The sequence below is a fragment of the Aegilops tauschii genome, chromosome 7 (assembly GCF_002575655.3).
Source record: "Aegilops tauschii subsp. strangulata cultivar AL8/78 chromosome 7, Aet v6.0, whole genome shotgun sequence".
NCBI classification, from domain to species: Eukaryota; Viridiplantae; Streptophyta; class Magnoliopsida; order Poales; family Poaceae; genus Aegilops; species Aegilops tauschii.
Window position 1 is genome coordinate 413380313 of NC_053041.3, and position 26834 is coordinate 413407146.

The window sequence follows — 26834 nt, forward strand, 5'->3', positions numbered from 1 at the left end:
ATTCATGTTCGATCTTTCGATCTCAGTGTTCTGAGGACATATCTGCATGTGCAAAACTGGCATGCACCCGTTGTATGTGAACGTAGAGTTTATCACACCCGATCATCACGTGGTATCTCAGCATGACGAACTATAGCAACAGTGCATACTCTGGGAGAACACTTATTAAGGGGTCATCTTATAATGCTACCGCCGTACTAAGCAAAATAAGATGCATAAAAGATAAACATCACATGCAATCAAAATATGTGACATGATATGGTCATCATCATCTTGTGCCTTTGATCTCCATCTCCAAAGCACCGTCATGATCTCCATCGTCACCGGCTTGACACCTTTATGTCCATCGTAGCATCGTTGTCGTCTCGCCAACTATTGCTTCTACGACTATCGCTACTGCTTAGTGATAAAGTAAAGCAATTACATGGCGATTGCATTTCATACAATAAAGTGACAACCATAAGGCTCCTGCCAGTTGCCGATAACTTTTACAAAACATGATCATCTCATACAACAATTTATATCTCATCACGTCTTGACCATATCACATAAAAACATGCCCTGCAAAAACAAGTTAGACGTCCCCTACTTTTTTGTTGCAAGTTTTACGTGGCTGCTACGGGCTTCTAGCAAGATCTGTTCTTACCTACGCATGAAAACCACAACGATTTTTCGTCAAGTGTGCTGTTTTAACCTTCAACAAGGACCGGTCGTAGTGAAATTCGATTCAACTAAAGTTGAAGAAACAGACACCCGCCAGCCACCTGTGTGCTAAAGCACGTCGGTAGAACCGGTCTCATGAACGTGGTTATGTAATGTTGGTCCGGGCCGCTTCATCCGACAATACCGCCGAATCAAAATAAGACATTGGTGGTAAGCAATATGACTATTATCGCCCACAACTCTTTGTGTTCTACTCGTGCATATCATCTACGCATAGACCTGGCTCGGATGCCACTGTTGGGGAACGTAGCATGCAATTTCAAAAAAATTCCTACGATCATGCAAGATCTATCTAGGAGATGCATAGCAACGAGAAGGGAAGAGTGTGTCCACATACCCTCGTAGACCGAAAGCGAAAGCGTTAGTTTAACGCGGTTGATGTAGTCGAACGTCTTCACAATCCAACCGATCTTAGTACCTAACGTACGACACCTCCAAGTTCAGCACACGTTCAGCTCGATGACGTCCCTCGAACTCTTGATCCAGTAGAGGGTTGAGGGAGAGTTCCGTCAACACGACGGCGTGGTGACGGTGATGGTGATGTGATCCGCGCAGGGCTTCACCTAAGCACTACGACGCTATGACCGGAGGAGTGAACTGTGGACGGGGGCACCGCACACGGCTAAGAGAACAATTTATGTGCTATGGGGTGCCCCTACCCCTGTATATAAAGGAGGGGAGGAGGAGGAGGAGGCCGGCCAGGAGGCGCGCGCCATGGGGGGAGTCCTACTAGGAGTAGGATTTGGCCCCACCTTTTTTCCTTTCTTCGCTGGAGGGAAAAGGAAGGAGAGGGAGAGGGAGAGGAAAGGGGGGCCGCGCCCCCTCCTCCTTGTCCTATTCGGACTCCCTAGGAGGGGGGCGCGCACCACCCCCCCCCCCCCGCCCCCCGCGCGGGCTTCCCTCTCTCTCCCTTAGGGCCCATGTAGGCCCAATACTTCCCCGAGGGGTTCCGGTAACCCCTTGGTACTCCGGTAAAATACCCGAACCACTCGAAACCATTCCGATGTCCGAATACTACCTTCCAATATATGAATCTTTACCTCCACTACAAAAAAAGAACCATCCGTGACATTTTGGGCCGAACGAAATTTTTTTCTATCATACTTATGACACTTCTATGACGATAATTGTGACAAAACCCTATATCATCATAGATGTGGTGGGCTCCTACTTCTATGACAAAAAATCATGACAGAAAATGGGCTTTTCATCCTGGGCGGGCCCGAGATGCAGCTGCATGACATTCTTTGGGCCATCCATGACGGAAAAAACCGTGGTAGAAGCGAGGGCGAGGAAAATATCAGGGAGTTCTCGGTTACGGTGGGTGGTCGGGGGTCGAGCGATGCACGTTTCTCTCATACGTACACGTGTGTGCGCGAGTCGTTGGGCTCTAGCTGAACCCGAGCGATTGCACTGCAGGCTACGCATTACTAAACCCGAGCGATCGATCGATCCCTTGCTGTTAACTGAACCCGAGTGATTCCTTCGCTATTGCTGCTAACTGAAGCCGATCGATGCTGCCTCTGGATGAACAGTGAGCATTGTTGGGGGGTTTGGATGAACAGTTCCCGGTGGGGGGTTGGATGAACAGTACCCCGTGGTAGTAGAGGTCGTTGCCGCTGGATGAACAATACCCCGATCGATCGAGCTGGTGGATGAACAGGACCCCGTGGAGGGCTGGATGAACAGGACGACCCCGTGGAGGGCTGGATGAACAGTAGCCGGTGGAGGGCTGGATGAACAGTAGCCCGTGGAGGGGTGGTTGAATAGGACCCTGTGGAGAGGGCTGATTGAACAGTAGCCGGTGGAGGAGCGCACGGTGGAGGCTGGATGAACACGAGCCCGTGGATGAACAGTCACAGGTGGAGGCTGGAGGAGGTCGACGGTGGATGAACAGTAGCCCGTGGAGGCTGGAGGAGGTCAACGGTGGAGATGAACAGTATCCCGTGGAGTCCCGTTTTGCGGTATGCCACACCCCTACCGATGAACAGGACCCCCGTTTCGACCGTAGCGCTCCATCACAAGTCCGTTTCCTCCGTTTTGTGGTATGCCACACCCCTCCCGATCAACAGGACCCTCTTTCGACCGTAGGAGGTCCGTTTCCTCCGTTTTGTGGTACGCCAGACCCCTCCCGATGAACAGGATCCCGTTTCCACCGTGGCCGGTCGAACACAAGGTTGTTTCCTCCGTTTTGCGGTACGCCAGGCCTCGTTGCCATCGGCTGTTCCGTCCAAGCCGGTTGGCTCCCGATGAACAGCACGCATTCCGTTTCCTCCCGATGAACATGATGCATTCCGTTGCCTCCCCATGAACACGGCGACGATGCAGTTTCTCCGTTCCGACCAAGCCATGTACACAAGCCCTGGCCGTACGTATGCGCGAGTAGGCATTCGAGACCCTGCCCATATGTACGTACGTGGCCGTATTTTCTTTCTTGCACCCTGGCCGTTGTACGTACGTGTACATGTTACATGCGCGCCTCTCCTACGACACATGCACGCCTCTACTACGACACGTGCCCTTCCTTACACGGCCAAGGTTCATCGCTGCAGCCTGCAGACAGATCGATCGTATGTACGTACACGTTTGCGACCAGAATGACAACGCTATGTACGCTTCGACCAGGTGGGTCCCGACTGTCAGGCACTTCCTTTCGTGTGAAGATGTAGCTGGTGGGTCCCAACAGTCAGGGGGCGAATATTTCTTTTTGCCCGTAATATGGACACACTTCCTTGCGTGCGAAGATATAGCTGGTGGATCCCAATAGTCGGGGGGAACATTTTTTTTTGTGAAATACGGTGGCCCGTCCGGTGGGTCCCTGCTGTCAGGTGGAGGAATCATTATTTTCCGCGTAATAAGGAGGCACTTCCTTGCTGCGGGCGTGGACCCAGCTGTCAGCCTCTCCACGTACAATACTCTTCCGATGGAAGTCGTTCGTTGACCACATTGACCATGCCACGCCGAGAGCACCAGGGCGGTGGACGACGGCGAGGCCTAGGAAGGGGACGGCGCGGAGCCGGGGAAGACGCGGTAGTGGATGCCCACACGGAGGGGAGTACGTGGGTTGACTGCTTCGGCTGCGGTGTGAGGCTGTCGTCGCCGGAGAATAACAGGAGGTGTGGGTGAGTATAGATGGATGGCATGGCCAGCGGTGGCAGCACAGCTAGACACGGGAGGCAGGAGCAGGCGGCACGACCGACGCTTGTTTGGGCAGCTAGAGCAAGAAGACCAGAGGTTGAAGAATCACTACGGCCGTTGGATGGACATCGTACGGTCACTGGAGCTAGAATCGTTCATATTGACTAAGTTGAAAAAGCCCTCCATCCCCATCATCTTAGTAGGCCCACAAGTCAGCCTCCCACTATGGTGGGTCCCATCTAGCAGGGGAGTATTCATTTTGTGTGCGTAATAACGAGGCACTTCCTTGCGTGTGAAGATATAGCTGGTGGGTCCGACCTATCAGCGGGGGAACATTTTTTTCGCGAAATACAGAGGCTCTTCCGGTGGGTCCCAGTTGTCAGGTGGAGGAATCATTATTTTGCACGTAATAAGGAGGCATTTCCTTGCGTGCGGCCGTGGGCCCAGCTGTCAACCTCTCTAGGTACAGTCCACTTCCGATGCATGTCGTTCGTTGACCACGTTGACCACACCGCACCGAGAGCACAAGGGTGGTGGATGATGGCGAGGCCTAGGAAGGGAAACGACACAGAGCCAGGGAAAACTCGGCAGTTGTTTCCCACGCGGAGGGGAGTGCGAGGTTTTACTGGTTCGTCTGCCGTCACTGGAGAATAATAGCAGGTGTGGGTGAGTAGAGGGATGGCTAGGCCAGCGATGGGAGAACGATGGGGGGGTGAGGCCTGCGTGGCAGCATAGCCGGCCGCGGGAGGAGGGAGCAGGCAGTCCCGCCGGCGCTTGTTTGAGCGGCTGGAGCAAGAAGAGCAGAGATTGAAGAAGCACGACGGCCGTTGGATGGACATCCAACCGTCACTGCTCTCATGTGTTGACTAAGTTGACACGGCGTTGCGTGTGCGTCAACCTTATTTTTTAGGAAAGCATACGCGTCAACCTATAGTAGGCGCACAAGTCAACCTCAAATCTGCGGAAAACAACATACAACCCATCTGCCATTATTTCTAATAATTTACAGCCCATTTGCTAATTCTTAAGAACTTTTTTGGAGCCCATCTTCTTCTTTTTCTTGAGCGTATGGAGCCCATCTTCTTTTTGTTAGCATTACACCCCATATTGTGGCCACGGTTAAAAAGTATACGAAATTTTGCATATTTTGGTGCGGTCAACTGTTTTTAATCCCGAAATATCGAGTCACATTCAAACTATTTTGAAAAATAATTTATATAAATATAAAATCCAAATAATTGTCCACGCATAAAAAATCAATGGAATTTAAAATCTTGTAATTAAAAAAATTGAAACTAATTCCCGGTTTGATGTGTTCTAAAAATGTATAGCCCATTTCTGGGCAAACCGAATGATACTCTCCTCGTCTTGAAAGATTTGCAGCCCAGCAGGGCTGATAAAGCAAGTAGGCCTTGTTCGGGTATTTCTTAAAAAATAGAACTGGGCTAGCCATTTTCAGCAAGAAAAAACACAACTGGGCTCATGATGTGGTAAACATAATTAAAATCCTGGCTAGACGGGCCACAGCCCTCGCACAGCCCCGTTGTTACCCTGATCCGTCACTAAAACTAGTATAAATAACAATTGCTTGTTCCTAAAAAAAGTAAATAACAACTGCGCGACCTGCTGGGTCCCTGGTGTCAACCGCTCGTTGTGTAATTCTCTCGTTTATTGACTATGTTGACAATGGCATGAGCCCCAGATGTCCAACCATTAGGAGGAACCATTTTTTGGGCTTATAATAACGAGGCACTTGCTTGCATACTGCCATAACGCTGGTGGGTCCCTACTGTCATCCTCTCCACGTACAGTCATATCCTTGTTCCTCTCGGTTATTGACGGCGTTGACAACGCAAGAGGGCGGCGCACTGCGCACGGCGAGCGAACCAAGGCCGAGGAGTACTGCGAGGCCTCGGATGAAACGAACAGGAGCCGTGGAAGATGTGCCGGTCCAGGCGCAGGGGGAGGGGAGTACGAGGGTTGACTGGTTCGGGTGCGGGTGTGTGTTGGGGCTGACGTCGCTGGAGAATAACAGGACGTGTGGGGGAATAGAGGGAGGGACTGGCCAACGTTGGAGGGTAAGGTAGGGCGGCGGAGGCGCAGCCAGCCATGGGAGGCGGGACCAGGTGGAGCTGATGGGGTGGTTTGGTTTGGGCGGCTGGAGGAAGAAGACCAGAGATAGAAGAAACACGACAGATGTTGGATGTCAATCCAACGGCTGGTAGGCATAATCGTTTGTTGACTAGCTAGTAAGTTGAAACCACCTTGGATAGGCTATTTCCTCATGGGTCCCAAATGTCAGAATCCAAATCTGTCACGGTCATGCAACCTTTCTTATGAAAATTTACAACCCATTTGGTGTGCTAGTTCGAAATAAGTTTGTGGGTGCTGGTGGGGGCTAATTACTTGGCTTCTGTAATGCACAGTGAGCTCAAGTTGCCGGCGAGAGTGATGTTATTTCCCTTGGTTGGGATTTGTTACAATATTTCACTCTAAATTAAACGAATGGCAAGCCATTTGCCTTGTTTCAAAGAAAATATGACAGTCACAGCCGAGTTGAAAAGGGCAAGAACATCTAACTCCAGCTTACAAACTATACAAAAGCACGAGGGTTAATCGTTCATCAGGTTTAGATAAAACCAAGGTTGAAAAGGGCAACAACATCTAACTCCAGCACTGTTTTCCGCAGTCATAGTCAAATGGACCGGTCAGGTCCATAGAATGAACATCCTGGGTCATAAAAATTTACTGGATTATGACCACAATATGTTGTAAATAGAAGCCCGGCACGTTCAGAAGCTCTTTTGCCCACCTAAAACTCCTTTTTTTGCTCTTCGACATACCCATCCGTCAAAACCATGTTGCTGATAAACTTAAGCCTGATGGACAATAGTAACCTCACATTCAGCAGGAAGAATGTGACAAATCTAGTGTTTGCATGGTTGGCTACATATTGTTCTAGCGTTACTGTCTTCAATCGAATGTCATGAGAAGTGAGAAAATCTCGGTGCTTGCGAATCCACCGATTGGTTATAACTTTCTTACCCTGTCCTATTGCCTAAATAGACATGAAGATTGAAAATAGTTAAGGTCTAAAAAAAGAGTGTGGAAAGAGCAACAGCTGAACGGTTAATTCTAGTACACCATATGCGGGCTTCCAATGTGCGTGAAATTATCACCTTTATATACAACTTCTCCATACATGGAAAGCATTGCAGCAAGCCAATAATGTTGTTCAGATCAAAACTATTCATTTGGATATACAAGATCTTGACAGAATCCAGCACCATTGATAGGCTATCCATGGAGAAACTCTTCATTGAGCATAGAACATAATATTAGTACAAAATGTGTACTCTGAGATGATATATAACTTATGCGCAGAAAATTAAAATGCAGCTTATGGTTACAAGTGTAGATGATAATATAAAGTACCTGAAGACTATGGAGCCAAACACCATCTTGAAATGAGCATAGAGATCATGTATTACACCCAAGGTCTCCAGTTTAGGTGCACAGAGGACAGTTATTTGCGACGGTGAATAACTAGAATCAAAGATCAACCTTTGAAGTGAAGGGGCATCTTGGATGATGAGCTGCCTTCCGTCAAAAGAAATTCCAATTCTTACAAGTTTAGGCGACTTTATTTGGGGACAACCAATTCTAACTGTGAAAAAAAGCACCAAGCACTCCAGGGCAAGGCAACTGGAGTGGATGATGTTGTGCAATGAGGCCTCTGATATACGAACCCACACAAGTGAAAGTTTCTTGAGAAATGGAAGTCGAAGGTTTAGTACCAGATTGTCTGGTAGGTCGAACAGCGCAAAGGTGGCGGTGTGGAGAGAGGAGGAAAACCACGAGATGGACATCGGTGCTGAGGGCACATGTAGATGGCGTTCGGTATCTGGTAGGTGATTTCCAGGGGAATAGTAGAACTCAAGCAGCTATAGTTCTGTGAATTCAGGGGATTTCAGCCAGGCGTCCACCGTGCAGGGCATGGTATGCTTGCTCAGGTAGCATGACGAGATGCAGAGGCTTTGAACGGAGCCCTGGTGGGAGGAGATGATGGCTCTGGGCATTTCAATATCATTGAAGAGAGATAGCTGACGACAGTCGAGATTAAGGGGCATGGCGCGCCATAGAGGGCGCCACCGAATTGAGGGGACTTGGGTGCGGCAGCAATCCTTGGTGGGGATAAGCGAGATGATCTCCCCAAGGACGGCGTCCGGCAGATCGCTGATGCGGTCCACCCGAGATTCTACGGGTTCCTGGGATCCGGTGGGAGCGGGGTTGCCGCTTCTCCCCGCGTTGCCGGGTGCGGGATCTACAACAGGCGTCGCCGCTGGCGGGAGCCTCATCTTTTTGGCGATGGGGTCAGCCGACTCCATTTTCCTCGAGGGCGTCGCGTCGCGCTCACGGATTTGAGCAGAGTAACGAATGACGAGCCTAGTTGTAGTGCGAGTGAAGAAGAAGGGGAGCTGGGGTTTTTCTGTAGTAGTGAGGAAGAAGGGGAGTTGGGGTTTTCTGTAGGAGTGAGGTGAGGAATTTGGGGGTACAAGTGGAGCGAGCTGACGTGAGGTGGGTGGGAGTGAGGAGGAAGAAGAGCACCCAGGTTTTTTTGGGGGGCGGTGTGCTGGGTGTGGGTAGCGCCTCTCATTAAGTAAATATATGGGCTTTTGAATTGATTTTATTATTTACTAGGGTCGATGGGCTGTTTTGTCTTGGGCCCAGAGAAACAATTACTACTAGTACAGTGGAGACACTCTACAGCTACCAGAAAAACAATTACTACTAGTACAGTGGATACACTATCGCTTCTGGCTCCTCCTAGGTCATCGAAACATCTCCCTCTATTGAATGCCATTTTACTTTTGTTCACTGACATGCGGGCCATGCCGCGCGCGGGCCCAAATTCCATCCACCAAATTAGAAGGCAGTATGTAGGCGGAGAGTCACCCCGGTCGTAGCATGGCAGTAACGAGCCGTCGTATCACAAAACCCCACCTCCCCGGAGTCTAAGTTTGACGGAGGAAGCAACCATCATTTCACTCTTCTCTGAATCCCCTTCTCCCTCACCGTCTTCAAGAAAGCCAACACTCGCATCTGCCACTGTTCTTCTCTCCCAACGGAGGGAAGGTAAGCGGATCCGTGATATTGGTATATTTTTGTTCAGAGAAAAAAAGGAACTTCTGCAAAGCAGTAACCGATCCTCACTCTCTTTTTTGCTTTCATTGTCATTGCGATTGTGTTTTCCTTTCAGTGGTCTCCTAGTATTCGTCAGTTTCATGATGGACCAAGGAGAACCAGGCAAAGATCTACCGATATTGGAGCAGACGCGGGAGGCTGATCCCCGCGAGATAGAGAGCTCCAAGAAGATGGAGGCAGCCACTGAGCCGACCCCAGATACGCTCACGGCCACTACTGAGATGGTCAACGCCCCGTTTGAGGTTACAGCCCCCGTGGCACTACAGGAACAGTTTCCCCCCTTCAAGGATGTGTCCCCCCCCCTGCGCTGAGCTGCCCAAGGTGATTTTCTTCTTTGCTGATCTCGATTGTGGTTTTTCATCTAAGTATGCGGTGATGAATAATGCAAAATTTTATTAGCTTCAAAGCCATGCTATACATAGTGGTTTAAATAACTTGTGTTTCTTATACTGGAAAGTAATTCAAAATTTGTTTCTGTTTCAATTAGAGCCCTAATGCAGACAAGGATTGTGTGGTTGTACATGTCACTCCCTATGAGGCGGATGACCTGAATATACGCACTGGGAAAATAGAGTTCTTATGATGTTGGATCCTGGAAGACATTTGCGCTTATACCGATGTCAAGTTGTATTACAGCCTCACTATTGTCAGGCGTGTTGTCCAGGGTGTATTGAAGCACAAGAAGTTCAAAGCTACTCCTTCGTTTGTGAGGCATACTGTTCTTGTCAAGCTTACGGAGGAAGATGACGTGGCATGCCTCCACAAACAGAGGCCACAAGGTTATCTTCATGAAGGTTCACAGGATTGAGCTGCTGCTGGACGTCCTCGATGATGTTCATGGCAAGGTCCGTCTTGTGTCTAGCCCAAATTAGATCGAGGCATGAAATAGTTGCCCCAGCTAGTGCTTAATACTACTTTAGATTGTGTCTACTTATCCGAACCTTGCCTATTATCGAGCCCTTTGGGGCTAGTACTCTGTTTGTATCCGTCTATGGGAACTGCTGCTACTTTTGTGTGCCCGTGAATCATGTGAGAACCATTGTAATTGTTGCCGAAACAGATGCGTCCTCACTAGTTTTTTCATGAATATGGCATGGTAAGACGTAATTTGTCACGGTTTATCATACGAGTAGTGTGTGTTTGATGAAATAGAGTACTCGTTCGAGAAATGTGCGCCAACGTATACATAAGTACTTGTAAACATTGTTGGTGCTACCCCACTTGTGAGCAGTTGTGCAAAACACGGCACATTGGCTCATCTCGTTTCAACACTAGGCTATCGACCAGCTAACAATCAATAATCTGTTGTCTAATATATAAGCAACTACGTTTCTTGTTACAGTGGTTCATGCAGTTGACTGAGGCCACAATGTAAATTCCAAACGTTCACACGCTAGTCCAGTGTTCATGTGGAACACTCACATTAAACTCGGCTTCATAAAAAACTTGAAAAGCATAAGTTAAGCAATTTTATACATCTCAATTATTCATAGAACAAAACAAACATATAACTAGTTCACAGCAAAAGACAAAGTTGTGAGAAGGTTTACAAATCAGGAAAAATCAAGCAAGGCTTCTTTGAGCAAAGGGCCTCCCTAGGCAGGCTTAAATTTCCTGGAGTTCACCCTGGTTTTTCCTGGAGTTCACTCTGGAATGCTGAACTGAACCATGTAGTGTACTGACCAGCTGAAATTCTTGTGCATTCCACTAAATTTAAGCACCGCTATTTGCAGAAATAAGCAGACCACAATGCCTCTTGTCCGCGCACCTGTCCCAAAAACCTCCGTGCAGCCGTGCCAGCTAGTCCTCGGTCCATGGATGAACTGGAAGAAAGTGCATTCCGGACTAGGATGCAGTTGTTTTCGCTCGTCCCTGCACTGCAATCAGGAAGTAAAACGTACCAATCAGCTTCTTTTAGATTGCGTTTGTCATTCTACCTAGTTAGAACCAATGTAGGAATACCTAGAACACTGGTGGTTAGAGGATGGCAGCTAGGAATAGCCATCTCATTTTGTGCAGTTGTACTAAAACTGAGGTGTGTACTTTTGATTGCGCAGATTCAAACGATATGGAGACAGACATCCCTGTTTGCGCAAATACAAAATAAGGTTATTTAAACAGTGACAGATATTTTGCAGTGGCGTATGATTAACCTCATCATCTCACTAAAAAATACACTTCCGTGATGATACGTGTTTGTCACAGTAGGTCACGTTTTCTGTCATGCATGTACATCCATGACAAATTTATGACAGAATCAAGATAGTCATACCTGTGCTGTCGTAGAAGTGTTCCATGACATTACCAAAAATATCATCACGGAAGTGTCCACTTCCATGACGATAAATCGCGCGTCAGAGAAGTGCTTTCGTCAAGGGTGACCGGCACGTGGCATCCACCGTAACAGAACGCCATTAAGCTATTGAGTCCGGTTTTGGATCCGATAACACGTTAACAGCCCCGACCAATGGGGATTTTCCACATGTAAAATCATCATTGGCTGGAGGAAACACGTGTCAGCTCACCGTTGGGACAGATGTCATCCACTCATTGGACCCAAAGCGCCTATGATACGTCGACACGTGGCACGACCCAACAGAGGCCCATATAGGTTAAAAAGGCCAGCCCAGTCAAAGGCCTGTAGTACTTACTTAGGTACTAGTGGGCCAGCCCAATAACGGCCTGCTTAATAAAGGCCCATTTACGGCCCGAAGCCAGATCTGGCCCGTTAATTGTTCGCCGAATATTTGGGCCCATTTACGGCCCGAAGCCAGATTTGGCCCGTTAATTGTTCGCTGAATATTTGGGCCCAATTACAGCCTAGTGACTTTCGGCCTGTTAGAGGCCCGATGTAGACATGGGCCCATTTCAGCCCGGTGTGACTTTCGGCCTGGGAATGGCCAGTGCTGCCCATGGGCCATATATGGTCCGACGGGACATCGGGCCCACTAACGGCCCGTGATAAAGGTGGCAACAGTAAAGCACAACATGACTTTGGGCCTGTTAAAGGCCTGTCGCATAATTCGGCCTGTTGATGTCTGTACTAAGCTTTCGGCCTCTTAAAGGCCCATGATATCAGTGGGCCAACCAAGGCCCGAGATATGTTTCGGCCTGGTAACTGCCTGTGATATAACTAGGCCCAAAAAGGCCCGGTTTACATTTCAGCCTGGTGAAGGCCCGTCGACGACTAGTGAAAATTGAGGCCCAATATGCATTTCGGCTTGCTAAAGGCCCATGGTTTCATCTGGGCCGTAACAGGCCAGTACAATATTCAGCCTGTTAATGGCCCAACGCTACCTGGGCCAAACTAAGCGCTGGGTCCACAAAAGGCCCAACTAAAATATAGGCCGGTGTAAGTTGTGGGCCTCGCGCAAAGTGTGAAGGCCCCAATCATTCGGGCCCAAGAATGATGCAGGCCGGCCCAATTGTGGCCCGCTAAACACCAGGCCCATTAGAGGCGAATGTTTCGGCCCGGTCGACTACATCTGATTTTTTTTCAGATAGCGAATGATGGCAGTAACTAGTAGGAATTAGAAACAAACCTACTCTATACAATAAAGAAATTACGGCATATTAACTAAGAATAGACCTACACTACACAATAAAGGATTTATGGTATATTACATCCAGTGGTCATCGAAGTTCGCCACCAGTCATCATAAAGCGCAAGGAAGAAGCAGATTACAAAAACTGGGCACCATTGCAGCGTAACAATATAATACTGAACCGAGACCACTTCCAAGACAATTCAAGAAAGGTTAACCTTGCGCGGGAACTGCTGCGGAAGCTGCTGAGCAAGCTGCTGAGCAAGGCTGTGAGACCGGCCTAGCATGTCGGTCATAGCTTCCAGGTGTAGTTGTTTAGCGATGAGGTTCTCATTGGTGTTCTCCGCAATCTTTCTTAGAGATAGGACTTCAAGTCGAAGTTGAGTTGCAGAATGCCTTTCTGCTAGAACTTGGGACTGAAGAAGTCGAACTGATTCAGACAACGAATTCTGTGAGCTTGTTTGACTGCTAGTCTCAAGTAACTTGAACACTGCATCAAGACAAGACTTTGGGGTTGTCTCGCTATCTTCAAGATGTTTTGCCTTCTTTGCTGCAATATATGTTGGGTTTGTCGCACAGCCTTCAGCTGACTTGTGCATGCCATCAGGCATATCACCCTGAAACAAAGCAGAGAGATGACAGGTTTTGCACGTGCATAAACAAAGATGATAACTGTGCTGTCAATTCCATCCAATTTCAAATTAGAAAATAAAGAGTAAGTTCAAAATATCAATAGCATAATTCGGCATTGTTCATAATGCGGGGAGCTTCACCACACTACTGGATTACCATGTCAACATAACAAGCATAGATGAAGGGCAAAGAAAATCATTGTATCTATTTTGGTTAATGTGCATGGCATGTTATTCATATCATCAGCCACATCAGTAAGACAAAACAGGAGATGACAAGGTGCAAATGTGGGCTGCTTCACCACACACTAGATTATAGATCCACAAAAACAAGCATACATATAGGGAGTATTGAGTAATGTGCATGGTATGAATAAGGAATCTGGTTTTACAAGTAAAACTTAGAACTTACGGTTCTAGCGAACATGCATTTTGGTAGAAACAGCAAACTAAACAGCAGTAAACGATAGGGAGTATGAGCAAATTAAACAGCAGTTGAGGATAAAGGCTTTAGAAGGACTGACTTACATTAACAGTTAACACCGGCTTTATAATGCCCTTCTCCATGTCAAGGGAAGGATAACTCAAGAATTTCAGCACAGAATCTTCTTCATAAGCATTGCATGTACTCTACATTTTGTAGAGAGTAATTATAGATATGATAATACTAGAAGGGATAGAGGATAATGAAGATAAGATGTAGATTGATGCTACATAATCAACTACCAATCCCTGGAAGTACAAGCATTACAGGACAAAATGTACTGACAAGAGCAATGGGCTACACTTCTGCACTAGCATTGTCTGTGTATTCTACTTTTTGGTAAGATTAAATATAGATCTGATCTTTTTAGTAAATGGTGGGCGAGGGAGATAAGATGCAGAATGCTACACAATGGACCAATCCCTCTTCCCATAATACAAGAGTGTTTTGAACACTGGTGTACTGTACAAAACGTTCTTATATTATGGGACGGAGGGAGTAGCTGTTAATGTAAGTACAGTCATAGACGACGTTCAGTCCTTACATGAGGACTGCAGAGCTAAACCTCTTCAAAAGCATTGGGTTGATTCTAAATTTATGTAAGAGTCCATACGGATCTTATAATGTCCACCAAATGGACGATAACGAGGCTAACATGTGCAGTGATGCTACATAATCAAACATCTATGAAAGTAAGTATGGTCATACAGGGCAAGAGGTACTCACAAGAGCAATGCAGTGTGCAGTATAGTTGCGAGATTCTGTGGTCCCTTGAGAACGAATGTTCTCCTGCTAACAGTTTTCGTACAAGTGAGATGTTAAGGCAAATGCAGAAATGTAGTTCAAATTGTGATGTGATATCATAGATAGTACCTTACGCTGCAGCCGAGACCAATGTGTAACAAGATTATTCTAGTCACCGTCGAATAAATGTAGCACCGGAGACTTTACAGAAATTTCGTTTAGAGGCTTGCCATCGAAGTGCGCTTGCCTCAGGTAGGAATGATACTTTATCAACGAGTGCTTGAAAAGCGCAACCAACCCTTGCTCGTCTTCACCATCCAGTTTGGTCCTCACCTATTTAAAAGAATAAAATCTTGTGTCTTCTGTCAATAGAAACATATGCAGTAATGACCATGAATGACATTAGTACATTACTTACGCGTAAGTTGCGGAGGAAGACTAGAAATTGTTCTGTGTCTGCGGTATAATCTTTCCATGAAGGAAAGATGCGCACAAAGTTCCTGACAAGAATATAAGCTTTGTCTTCTAAACTGGGAAGAAATGGAACAGGGGTCCTATTTGCTGCAATTGGGGCTCTCTCTGGTGCGAAAAGGGATTTGGCAACTGGATTTGGTGTACTCTTTGCTGGAATGGGGGTTTTGCCTCGTAGAGCTGGTGCTATGTCAACTGGCATAATCATAATGTCTGCTACAGTTAGTGTCTGCTGAGTTGGGGCATCAGAAATGACCAGTGTAGTAGGGCTAGAGTCTGCTAGAGTTGGGGTGTTTTGTGGGTCAGGTGATATTGCAACTACACCTAATGGGCTATTTGATTTATCAGGTGCCACTACCTTTTCCAAATACTTTGCTTGCGCTCCTCCACGATCAGCAATCGCCCTCTTCCTTTTGAACGTCTGATACACAAGAACAGCATTGATAAATATGGTATGATGACAGATGGAATATGTACTGAAAATGGATAGGCAGGCCGTATTCATATACACGATGTGTAAACTAAGCTAATGGCAGTTCAACAAAGTAGAAGCAATGTAAAGCATCAGTTGCAAGATATGTGCGACAAATATAACCTTGGAAAGTTAGAGCAAGCACCTTGATGGGTGATTAAGATAGGTCATCTTCCTTTGACTCCTCCACTAGGGAGCTACATTGACTTAGGTCTCCCTCTAGCTCAGAATCACTGTTAGGATCATATTCTGAGCATGAATCTGTAGGTGGAGAGCGTTTGCATTGCATTGCATCCAGACTTGATTTCAGTCCCTTAATGCCAAGTTTGACAGCCATGGCATTGTTCTGCTTTATTCCTTTCATGCGTGCAAGCTCATAATCATTATGATGCTGTTCAGAATCTGAGATTCATGAAAACATGAAAAGTAGTCAGATTATCTATGGAATGCATTGCGGATTCAACTCGAAGAGTGTCTCACTATAAACCCCTGCATATGCAAAGTTCAGTCCCCAACCGTGCTGACCAGACCACACATAGAAATACAAACCCCTTATGTCTCTATTAGAGGCAGACACACATTTCAAAACTGAAGTAGGAACATTAGAATTATATGAAATTCGTATTTGAACAAATAAACTAAGGAATTATGAGTGGCATAATGTTTAGCTTCAAGGGTGGAGTGTTGGTAGTGCGACACAAAGCAAGTAGGCAGATTGTATTCCCTGTAAAAGATCGAAGCCTATGTAAAAGCTGGAAATGACACTTTCTTTCTATACAATGCAGTGTTCGTTGCCCACACATGATGGAAGAGATCACATAGAGAAATACTATTCACTCATGTCTACGGTTGTAGTATTTCGAAATAGGGTGGTCCACCCTAAAAGAATATTGACAACAAATATGACAAGGCAAGCATAGATGTAGTGAATCAATCATTTACTTGTGAGCTCACTAGGACAAGTATGCAGAATTGTAACTGCAGTAAGAGACCGTCCAAAATCTGAATCAAGAAGTTTGTCTAGCACTTCTTGTTTGCAACTAATCGACGTGAATAATTGGATATTATATTGAATGAGTAAGAAAGACAAGTAAAATTTTCAACAAACCTAGCTTGCAGTAGTAATCTGGGTCAATGTCACTATGACCAACAATCCAAAATGACTAGTGTCTGTTCCTAGGGCCGGAATTCTGAAAACCCTGTGAACTTTACAGGTACTAAAGATTACCGAAATACATCTGAACCATTAAGTGTAGGTAGCACTGAGCATAGAACAAACCCTAATGACAGTCCTGCCTAATGAGTAATGAATCAATTAGAAAATGGGTGATGAGGAGTGGCTGCTGAGTGTTGAGGACTTATCTCAGGATAAATCGGGTTGGCTTAGTGGGTGCTGCACGCCTGAGCCCTGAACGGACTGGGAAGGTAGGCACGGCGGTGCACCCGGGCAGCGGTGACACTGTTGAGCGAGCGGATCCTGACCTCCTGTTAGTCCGACGTCTCCTCCTAGAGTCATGCCGTCCGGGGACGGCAAGTCGCCGGCGAGGCAGGCGGCTGGGGGCGAGTAGAGATCGGAAGCGCGCAGCAGAACAGAGGGGAATCGGGGCCTGGGACGACCCAAAATCCCAGGGTAGAGATACACACCCGAGCGGCGAACATGCATTTTCGAAACTAATTTAGGAACATTTAGCTGACCAATTAAACGAATCGGTTTTAATAATATCAGATTCGTATTTGAACAACTAAGCTTGTTTAGCTTGATGGGTTGTTTTACTGTATATTTCATGCGATTACTTTTGGCATATCGAGATCTAAGCAATCTACAATAGGATAAAAAGACTGGCATCCTTCACATTATTGGCGAACTCAGTTCATAGAAACAACCAATTCAACCATTCTATGGGTAAATCAAAAGCGCCACTGGAATATTTTTCACTACCCCTATCATACACGCAAAAAGGGGCGACGCCACCATAGGGGCTGGTATGGGCGGCCGCCTCGGGTGGCTCAAAAGTGTGCACCTAGTTTGAGTCGTCCAGGTTGGCCCAGGCTAGTTTTGTTCGTCCCAACGCACGAGCAGGCAATGTAAAAAATGAAGAAAAATGTTTCTATTTGGATAGGCCAATAACATAAGTGCAAGGCAGGCCCTATAGCAGGCTCACGGCCCAAACGAGCGCCTCCCATATCGATCGACAGCAGGAAAAATCCCAATTCATCAGCTCCAGCCTACAGTCTGGTCCGCTCCTAACCTATCCGCCGCTGGACTGACCGACACAGCACTTCCTCGCGCCCTCGTTGGAGGGCAGTCGCCAGGCTTCAAGCGAATGGAAGAACAAGAAGATGAAGATCCAACCCTGGGTGTAGCCTGAGTGGGAGGAAGTGGCGGCAGCACGGGCATGGCATCGAGCTTGCGCAAACGGACAGTCGCAACTTGCAAGAGTAGCATGCGCAACGAGCAGGTACATCACAACCCTGATTATATCTCATTCAACTCTTCAATTTCTGGCCAATAGTTAAACCTGACGGTGTTGTAAAACTGCTTGTATGTAGGGAATCTATGAGAAAATGAAACCAATTTCTACTCATTTTATAACTCCCCAATCAATACTGTACTGACTGAATCTGATGTTTCTAATCAAGTTTCCGGTGCAAACATCCAAGCTCATGTTGTTCTTGAGCCTGAAGTGTCTAATGAACAGACTGCTAATGAAGGATTTGATGCAAACATTTTACATGCTCCTGGTGACGAACATATAGTGTCTAATGAGGCATCTAATGCAAGCATTTTGCAAGCTACCATTGAAGGATTTAATGTCTAATGATGATCTCCTATGTTGAGAGAGACATAGAGATTTGCAGGCATTGATGACAAGCAAATTATAGTGCATTTTCATGGCTTGAGGAAACATCGAGGCCATCTACCAGAAAGTCCCCATATCATGACAACGTAGTATAAATACTTTTCTAATCTGTTGCTTGAAACTATTGGCATACTTGTGCAGGATAGATATATTGATATGCAGTTTGCGCACTGGTTATAGGTGCAATTACACTTCGATATTTTCAGCCAGAGAACGAACAATTCAAGCAGGTACAGAGCATGTTTGTAGTCCTTCTACACCATGTTGCATTTTGTGTTTTTTGGTGCTTGCATCATTTAGTGTTTATAATCTGAACTACTTTGGATCATTAGCTGGTTTTCAAAGTGCATGTAGCTTCACATTTCTCAAGTTATGTTGATTTCCGGAGTGCAAGTGCCTTCGTATTTTTTAAGTTAAATGTTCGCCCCTGGTAACTTGAATTCGTGGATCCGCCACTGCACACAAATCATACACGAATGCCAGTACGAATTAAATGAAATGCAGGGACTTACGCTAGCTCGTTGTACAGGCTCACTATAGCTCTGCTTGCGCTTGGGATGTTCCATGTACAAGTCCATGTTACCACTTGCTTGGATGTGCAGGCCTTGTGCTCCTTGCATCCCCCTCTACATTTTTGACACGGCGAATGGCTGATCAAATAAGAGGAATTGACCTTGCTGTTGTACCGAAGGACATATACTTACAAGGTTATACGGGTGTGCAGGATGAGTACCAGATCCCGTAGCGCCGTCATGCTTCCCTAAAAAATGGATTTGCTTGTTTCAGATGATATCTCCAGAAGAAATAAGAGTTAAAGTCGGAGTTGGATAGGCGTGTAAGCTAAGAGAGCAGCGAAAGGATATCCAAACATCGTCGAAACAGTGAAGGGAGTGATGTGTGGATACCTAGTTCGGGCCGGCGTTTGGGCATGCTCGCCTAGCTAGAGTGCGGGTCACTTCAGGGCCGTTGAGGGTGATGCGCTGGCTGGCCGCGCACGGATGCAGATCTTGAGTGGCAGCGGAGCGCTACGATGCGGTGGACGAGACCGTTGGTGAAGCCCCAGCGGCCTCGGGGGGTAGAGGCGCGACGATGTGCTCGGTGAAGTAGCCCCGGTGAGCTGGGAGACGGCGTCGGTGAAGCGCACCTGATGCGGTGGAAGTCGGTGTCTGTGAGGCACGTCGGTTGCAGCGGCCGAAGTTGTCGGTGGACCACCCGGTGCGGTGGACGAGGGCGTAGATGAGGTAGCTCCGGTGCGGTGGTGAAGCGCGACCATCGTCTTCGTCGTCGTCGTCTGATACAGAGGTGGGGAAAGAGACGAGACGAGGGGCGATTCGAACTTTGCTTGGGTTGGCGGCGAATTAGGGATTTGAGCAATCTGGGCGCGGAAGGGGACGGTGGAGAAGGGAGATTTTGCAGGGCTGGAATTGGGGCCGCCAGATATTTCAATCCGAAACATGGAAGCGCGAACTTATTTTGTTGTCGTCCTTTTTTTTGGGTGGGTGGCTGGGTGCTACGCGTCCGTCCGACACACGCGACCACCACGACACGAACCTGGTGCGCCTACATTTGAGAATGCAAACGAATCTTCTTTCATTTGCAAACGAATCTGTATGTATTACCATGCCCGTGTTTTCCTTGCAATAATTAGTCATTCAACACGAGATACTATAAATTAATTAATGAGGAGTTATTTGAAAAAAAAATCGAAATGGTATCCACGCTAACATGGATTAGAGTGTGTGTCACATAATTAGTTATTTGAATTAGAGTGTGTGTCACATAGCGATCTCCAATTCTAACGTGGATTTCGCATTTCACTGTATCCACACTACTTTTTTTAATACAAATTCATATGTGTATTACAATGCCCGTATTTTCCTTGCATATATTAATCTCAACGTGGTAATTGATTTATGACGAGTTGTTGAATTAGAGTGAGTTTGTGATATAGTGATCTCAACGTGGATTTCACATTTCATGGTATCCCTGCTAAGTTTTTCAATGCAAATGACACCCACACACGAACACAACAACAATCCAATAAGTATAGTGCATCTATTTTTCCAAACCATGCATGTATGACACGAATTAAAAAATACACCTTCTGTTCCTAAATATTAGTCTTTTAGAGATTTCAACAAGAGACTACATACGGAGCAAAATGAGTGAATCTACACTCTAAAATATGTCTATATACATCCGTATGTGCCAGTCCACTTGAAATCTCTAAAAAGACCAATATTTAGGAACGAAGGGAGTAAAATGTAAGACATGCATGGTCCTCAATTCAATATTTAAAACGAACATGAAACTGAAACATGAATATTAAGTCTAGTACTACAGTACATGCAAATGTTGTGTTTAATTAGGCGGAGCTATGATTGTCGGGGGTCACCCCCTCGACCTTAGATAAAATTGTGGAGCTCTGTTTAGGGTTGTTTAGATTATATTTGTCCCCACCCCCCCAACCACCGATTGGTTGTGCACCCCCCACCCCTCCTCCCCGGGAGAATATCATGTGCCCCCATACCTTAGATGCTATATGCCGATACAAGTTGCTTGGAGCTTGTAGATCTGAGATATAGCAGCTCACATGATGTCTTAATATTTTTACAGGAAACCTTGATGAGTTTGAGAATTGCACACAATTTGTACAAAAACTACTCAGATGCCCTTGGATCCCATATCCAACGACCTCGAAGATAGTATCACCGTAGCATCTAAGATGAAGGAGGACATCATATTCTCCTGTATGTAAGAATATCATGTGCTACCACACCTTAGATGCTTTGGTGATACAAGCTCTTCGGAGCCGTTGGATTTGTGACCCAACGCCTCCTCGGTGGTTCGAATGGTTTTTTGCAGAAAAGCCCCCAAAGAGTTCGGCCACTGCTTACAAGCACAAAGACTGCTCAGATGCCATTGGATCTCTGATCAAACGACCTCGAAGCTCGTATCACCGTAGCATCTAAGATGAAGGAGGACATCATATTCTCCTGTATGTAAGAATATCATGTGCGACCACACCTTAGACGCTTTGGTGATACAAGCTCTTCGGAGTCGTTGGATTTGTGACCCAACGCCTCCTCGGTGGTTCAAATGGTTTTTTTGCAGAAAAGCCCCCAAAGAGTTCGGCCACTGCTTACAAGTACAAAGACTGCTCAGATGCCATTGGATCTCAGATCAAACAACCTCGAAGCTCATATCACCGTAGAATCCAAGCTGCGAGAGCACCTTATGTTTTCTCGCACGGGAGAATATGAGGTGCTCCCGCACCGTAGATTCTATGGTGATACGAGTTCACGGAGATCTAACGGCCCACAGTAAGAGGTTTGAATGTTTTTGCAATATACGGCTGAGAGAGTTTGGGAATTGCGCAGAAAGTACAAGTACGACGCATGTGCCATCCGATCACTGATCATACGACCTAGATGCTCATATCACCGTAGCGGGTAATTAAGCTATGGGGAGCACCTAATATGAGTAACGGGGAGCCGTTGGATCCAAGATGCAGCGGCACACACGAGGCCTGAATGTTTTATTTGCAAAAAAAACCTTTGGAGAGTTTGGAAATTGCGCATAATTACAAAGACTACTCCCAAGCCATTGGATCTCACTTCCAACGGTGTAAAAACTCGTATCACCATAGCATCTAAGCTGCGGGGTGGATGTGATATTCTATGCCGCTATCATTTTTGTTTGTAAACTTGCAAAATACGTGTAACTTGTGCCGTTACTTGTCTAACCGCGCAAAGTGTTTGTTAAAAAACCATCCTACACTGAAATATCGGAACAACACACGGGGGTCCCCACTTGTCATTAATCAAATCTGGACCTAAAACTAACAAATCTGAAAGCGAGATTCGAACTGGCAACCTGGACTACAAAGCGTAAGTCGATAGCCTGAAACAACAACGGTTGTTGGCTTTGTCCCATAACTTGATTTTATACAGTATTACGTTGAGTAGAGTAGACGGAGTGCCTCGTCTACACGTGCATTACCGTTGACTCACTTACTGGTGGGTCCCAGGTCTGCGATCTCTCTCTTCTCTTCATCGTCTAACCTTTGCACGGGCACACACGAAGAGCGGCGCTAGCTTGCCATGGTGTTATTACAACTAAAAAAAAGCTTGGAAAATAGAAGAATCGCCTAGAACAAGAGACGTTGTGGCTGGTCGAGACGGAGCTAACCACACCTATCCTCCATGCCATGTTAGCATGATGAAGCTGTGTGGCTAGTGGGGTGTTTTCGACCGACTTGCTGGGTCCCGAGGTCGAACCATAGGTACTACGTCTGATACAGTAAATTTTTACACGCACATTTTCACTCCGTGTCGAGACATGGCACACGTTACCGCGCGGTTACGGGGTCCTCCCGGGTGGTGCACGCATATATTCTTCCTGATGTGGGACGCCCTACCGCGTATTTTCGCCGAAGCAAGTAAATAAATGAGTCGTTAAATCACGAAAGACCACCTTTCTCGCCGAGTACATCAGTGAAGCATGGTGGCTAGCTAGTTGGGCTAGTTCGACCGATTAGCTAGGCCGCCGCCACATTTGTTTTTTCACCCCTTTTTTTATCTACTTGCCGGCAGGTAAATTTAAACATCCACTACAGCGTTGCTCTGGTGTTTGAGTGCGGCAGGATTTTTCATTTTTTTATTGACGGGAGCAGGCGCGGCAGCATTTTTAATTTTTTGATTGACGGGAGCAGGCGCGGCAGCAATTAGTCATGATGACTCCGCCTGTAAAACCCACTGCTCCCTGATGTGAGAAGTCATCGACTGGTGTTTTACCATGGTGAAAACCAAAAGATTCCCCGCTCCTCGGCTGGCTCCCTCCGCCTTCCCGTAGATTGCATTGCCTTTCAGCCGTTTCGCCCCCTGCATCACCAACGTTGTGCACCTCGAGAAGCAGAGGGACTTCGGTGGTGTTTAGGCCCCCTCTGCATGGGCATGTCCATGTCACGGCGCAACATGACCGTTGGATCAAACTCAAACGGTGCAGATCAGTCACTGTAGCACAAAGCGTGTGGGTGTGTTTGGTTGCATTCTCATCTCAATATAGTGTGTAAGTCACCTTACGAAAACCAAATAATCCCAAAACACTTAGGCACGGTACATTAACTCCCTCCCCGTTTCTTGTTTTGTGACATATCAACCAATAAGAGACGTGGGCCGTGCATGCTTTCAATGACTTGAGACTAATAAACATGATATGCGGTGGTTACTTCATTGCATGCAATGCTATTAATTAGCAAAAATACATTAAGTTTTCTCGTTTTCCTCTCCGCCTTGGTCGCAGTGCACAACGTAAGATGACTTACACACCTAGACGGAGTAGTTGTTTCCTCTTCGAGTATTTGTGTTAACCTACTAGTGTGGACTCATGCACCCTTCATGCACTCTGCCAAACACCCAAAAGTGGGTCGAGAAGGGAACTTTTGCTCCCATCCCGTGCACCCTTCATACACCCTGCCTAACACTATTCGTGCTTCATATGGTTCATGTTTCGTGGAGTACTGCAGCACCATACTCTCTGTGCACTGTAGACCTAGTTCTGTTAACATTGATCTCACCGTTCATTCTCGACCGGACAGTCGAGAAAGCGGTACTATGTTACTACATTACTGTTCATATAGTTGACATGCGCACAACATCATTTGTCGTCGTCATATCTTACTACACTAGCAACAAGATTATGTAGTACTGACGTATGAACCACTGCACATGCCTAGTAGTAGGAGCACTATGTATGTTCAAGTGGTTGCCGTGTTTTGCACTCCTCCGTCATAAGAGTGGAAACGCTTGCTGTAATCATTTTTTTCTTCAGAAAAACAGTGGACACGCTCTACCGTGCGGATCCTCCTCCAGCCATGCACTAAATTACTCACTTTCGCCGACGTGTGGGACAGCCAGCATCGGGGTCCACCAGCCATGCACTAAATTACTCCGTAGTAGAGTGACGGTAGACTACCCCGATCGAAGTGCCGCAGTAATGCCCAATGAGCCGTCAAATCACAAAACCCCCTCCTTTCCAGCAGTAAGTTGGACGGACGAAGCAACCATCATTTCACTCTTCTCTCTCAGCTTCCTCTCTACCCAACCCTCGCTTCTCCCTCATCTTGTTCCTCATTTCTTCAAGAAAACCCCGACCTGCTTCTGCCATTGTTCTTCTCTCCCAAAGAAGGAAAGGTGAGCGCATCAATGGTGTTGATTCTGGCCAAGGCCCAGTCTTGCAACCCCGAGACTGATCCTATAACTCCCTCTCTTTTCTTCTTTTGGGTTTGTGATTATGGTTTCTTTTCTTTTATTTCTATTTGACAGTTTCTTGATGGACGCTGGAGCACCGGCCGAAGTGATGTCTATGGCTCTGGCCAAAACCGTCGAGGCTCATGGTACGAAGAAGCGCAAGCACCCCGCCGAGACTACCACAGACAAGCTCAAAGCCATCGCCTTGTCCAAGCCCCCCTCTCCGCGATCTCTCATTAAGCAAGTCCAGGTAATATCTCTTCTTGTCGATCTTTTTCTCGATCTTGATCGTGTTTTTTCATCTAACATGCAGTACTAGTACTAGTAGTACAACTTTCTAGGTGATCTTGCATGTGATTTTTGTGTGCCAAATGACGGTTCTAAATTCCTCACTTGACCAAAACATGCGAGAGGTTGACACTGATTTCTTATAGATTAATTTCAACTACTCCCTCTGTCCCAAATTTCTTGTCTTAGATTTGTCTAGATACGGATGTATCTAATACTAAAATGTGACTTGATACATCCGTATCTAGACAAATCTAAGACAAGAATTTTGGGATGGAGGGAGTACTTTATGAACATCAATGCTACCTTTGAAGAGGGCATATTTTCCTCAGCAACTTGTGTTATGGATATTGCAAGTAATCCCTCTGCTCTCATGCCTTTGAAGACATGTTCTAGTGTCTTTGTTCACTCATTTCTGTGCATATATGTAGTCATATATGGAGTATAATATCAAAAATCATCTTATATTTCTGAACGGAGGTAATAATAAAATATGGTTTCTGTTTGAATTACAACCAGGTCTGCGGTGGAGATGAAGTTCTCAAAGTCATGCCGTGTGAACTGGAAGACCTGAGGATGAGTTCTACTGCTAAACTATCCAGAAGCTGTGTCCTTGTCGCCACGTGTCCTGAACTAGTGTTTTCCTGTAGCATTGTTGTCAGGCGTGTTCTCGAGTCTGTACTTGACCACAACAATTTCCTGGCTGTGCCTTCGATTACGAAGGGTGTGGTTCTTGTAAAGCTTCCAAACAAATCTGACGCGGCCTGTCTTCATGATCATGTTTATGAGTGGAAATACCACTCTGTTAGGTTCTCCAAGGTTGACAAGATGGTGATGGTGCATGTAGACATCTCTCACGAAGTCCATGGCCTAGTCAGTTATCGGGGGTTCATCCCGTAGGTCGGTGGCAAGAATAGTCTGCATAGTTTAATTAGTGCAACTTTGCTTGTCTGTAGTAAGTACTATTGTTCAGTACTTGATTTGTGTTGTGAACCCTGTATTGTTTATTAGTACTGCCGCTTTTGGTGTGTGGTCAGTCCTGAGAACGGTCTACGTTAATGTCTGTCCACTCAATTCAGTCTGTATATTTTGAAGTATCCAAATCATCTTTTTTGTGAGGACGGTTTATCAATTATGGTTCCACTCCAATATCTGTATGCATTGCAGGGTTTATCGCACCCACCAGGATTTCCAGTCCCATGGATGTTCGGTCCATACGATTTGTCACGACCTTTGGACTGTCCTGCTTGTGGGAGTAGGCGGGGCCCCTGCATGCCACTCGTAGTTGGACGATCAATCCTCTGTTTAGTACTTCAACATAGTGATTTCCTGGTAAGGATTCACTCGTGTCACATCAAGTAAATCTTATTGATTTACTGTCTAAATCTTATTGATTTAATGTCATGTTTTCTTTCTTTTCCTGCAATTTTACGATGCAGGTTTTGCCATGTGACATTCATCACAAAATAAACCGTTTGGTTTGCTCTACGATGGCTATTTTTGCAAGTTTCACTTCTTATGTCGTGTCAGTAACGAAGGCACTGTCCATCACTTATATTACTGGAAAAAATTGGATCAGTCTGTTGTCTGAGTACAAGCTGAATCCCTATGATGAACTGCAGTTTGGTTTAACAAAAACGCCACAATTAGTCCTTCTCGCGTTTAAAAGAAATGAAGAAAAAACTGGATCATGAAGCCTAGTCAAGTTAGAAAGCTGATCATACCAGACCAGACACGATCGCCGCTGTCTCGCACATTGGTACCACCTTCAGCAACGGATCGAGCACCGACAGTTGCTCTAGCACTGACAGCGGCAGCAGCTCAGTCTGATCCAGCTGAGGATTGGGCACCGACCGCGTCAGCGGATCAGGATGATCTACCGGAGGATCGGGCATCGACACCGGCACCTCCTCCGACACCAGCTCTACAAGGAGCACCGTCTCCGGCAGCAGCAGCGGCTTCGGCACCTGCACCAACACTTGCACTTGCATCTGCTCTGGCCCATGCAGCAGCAACCGAA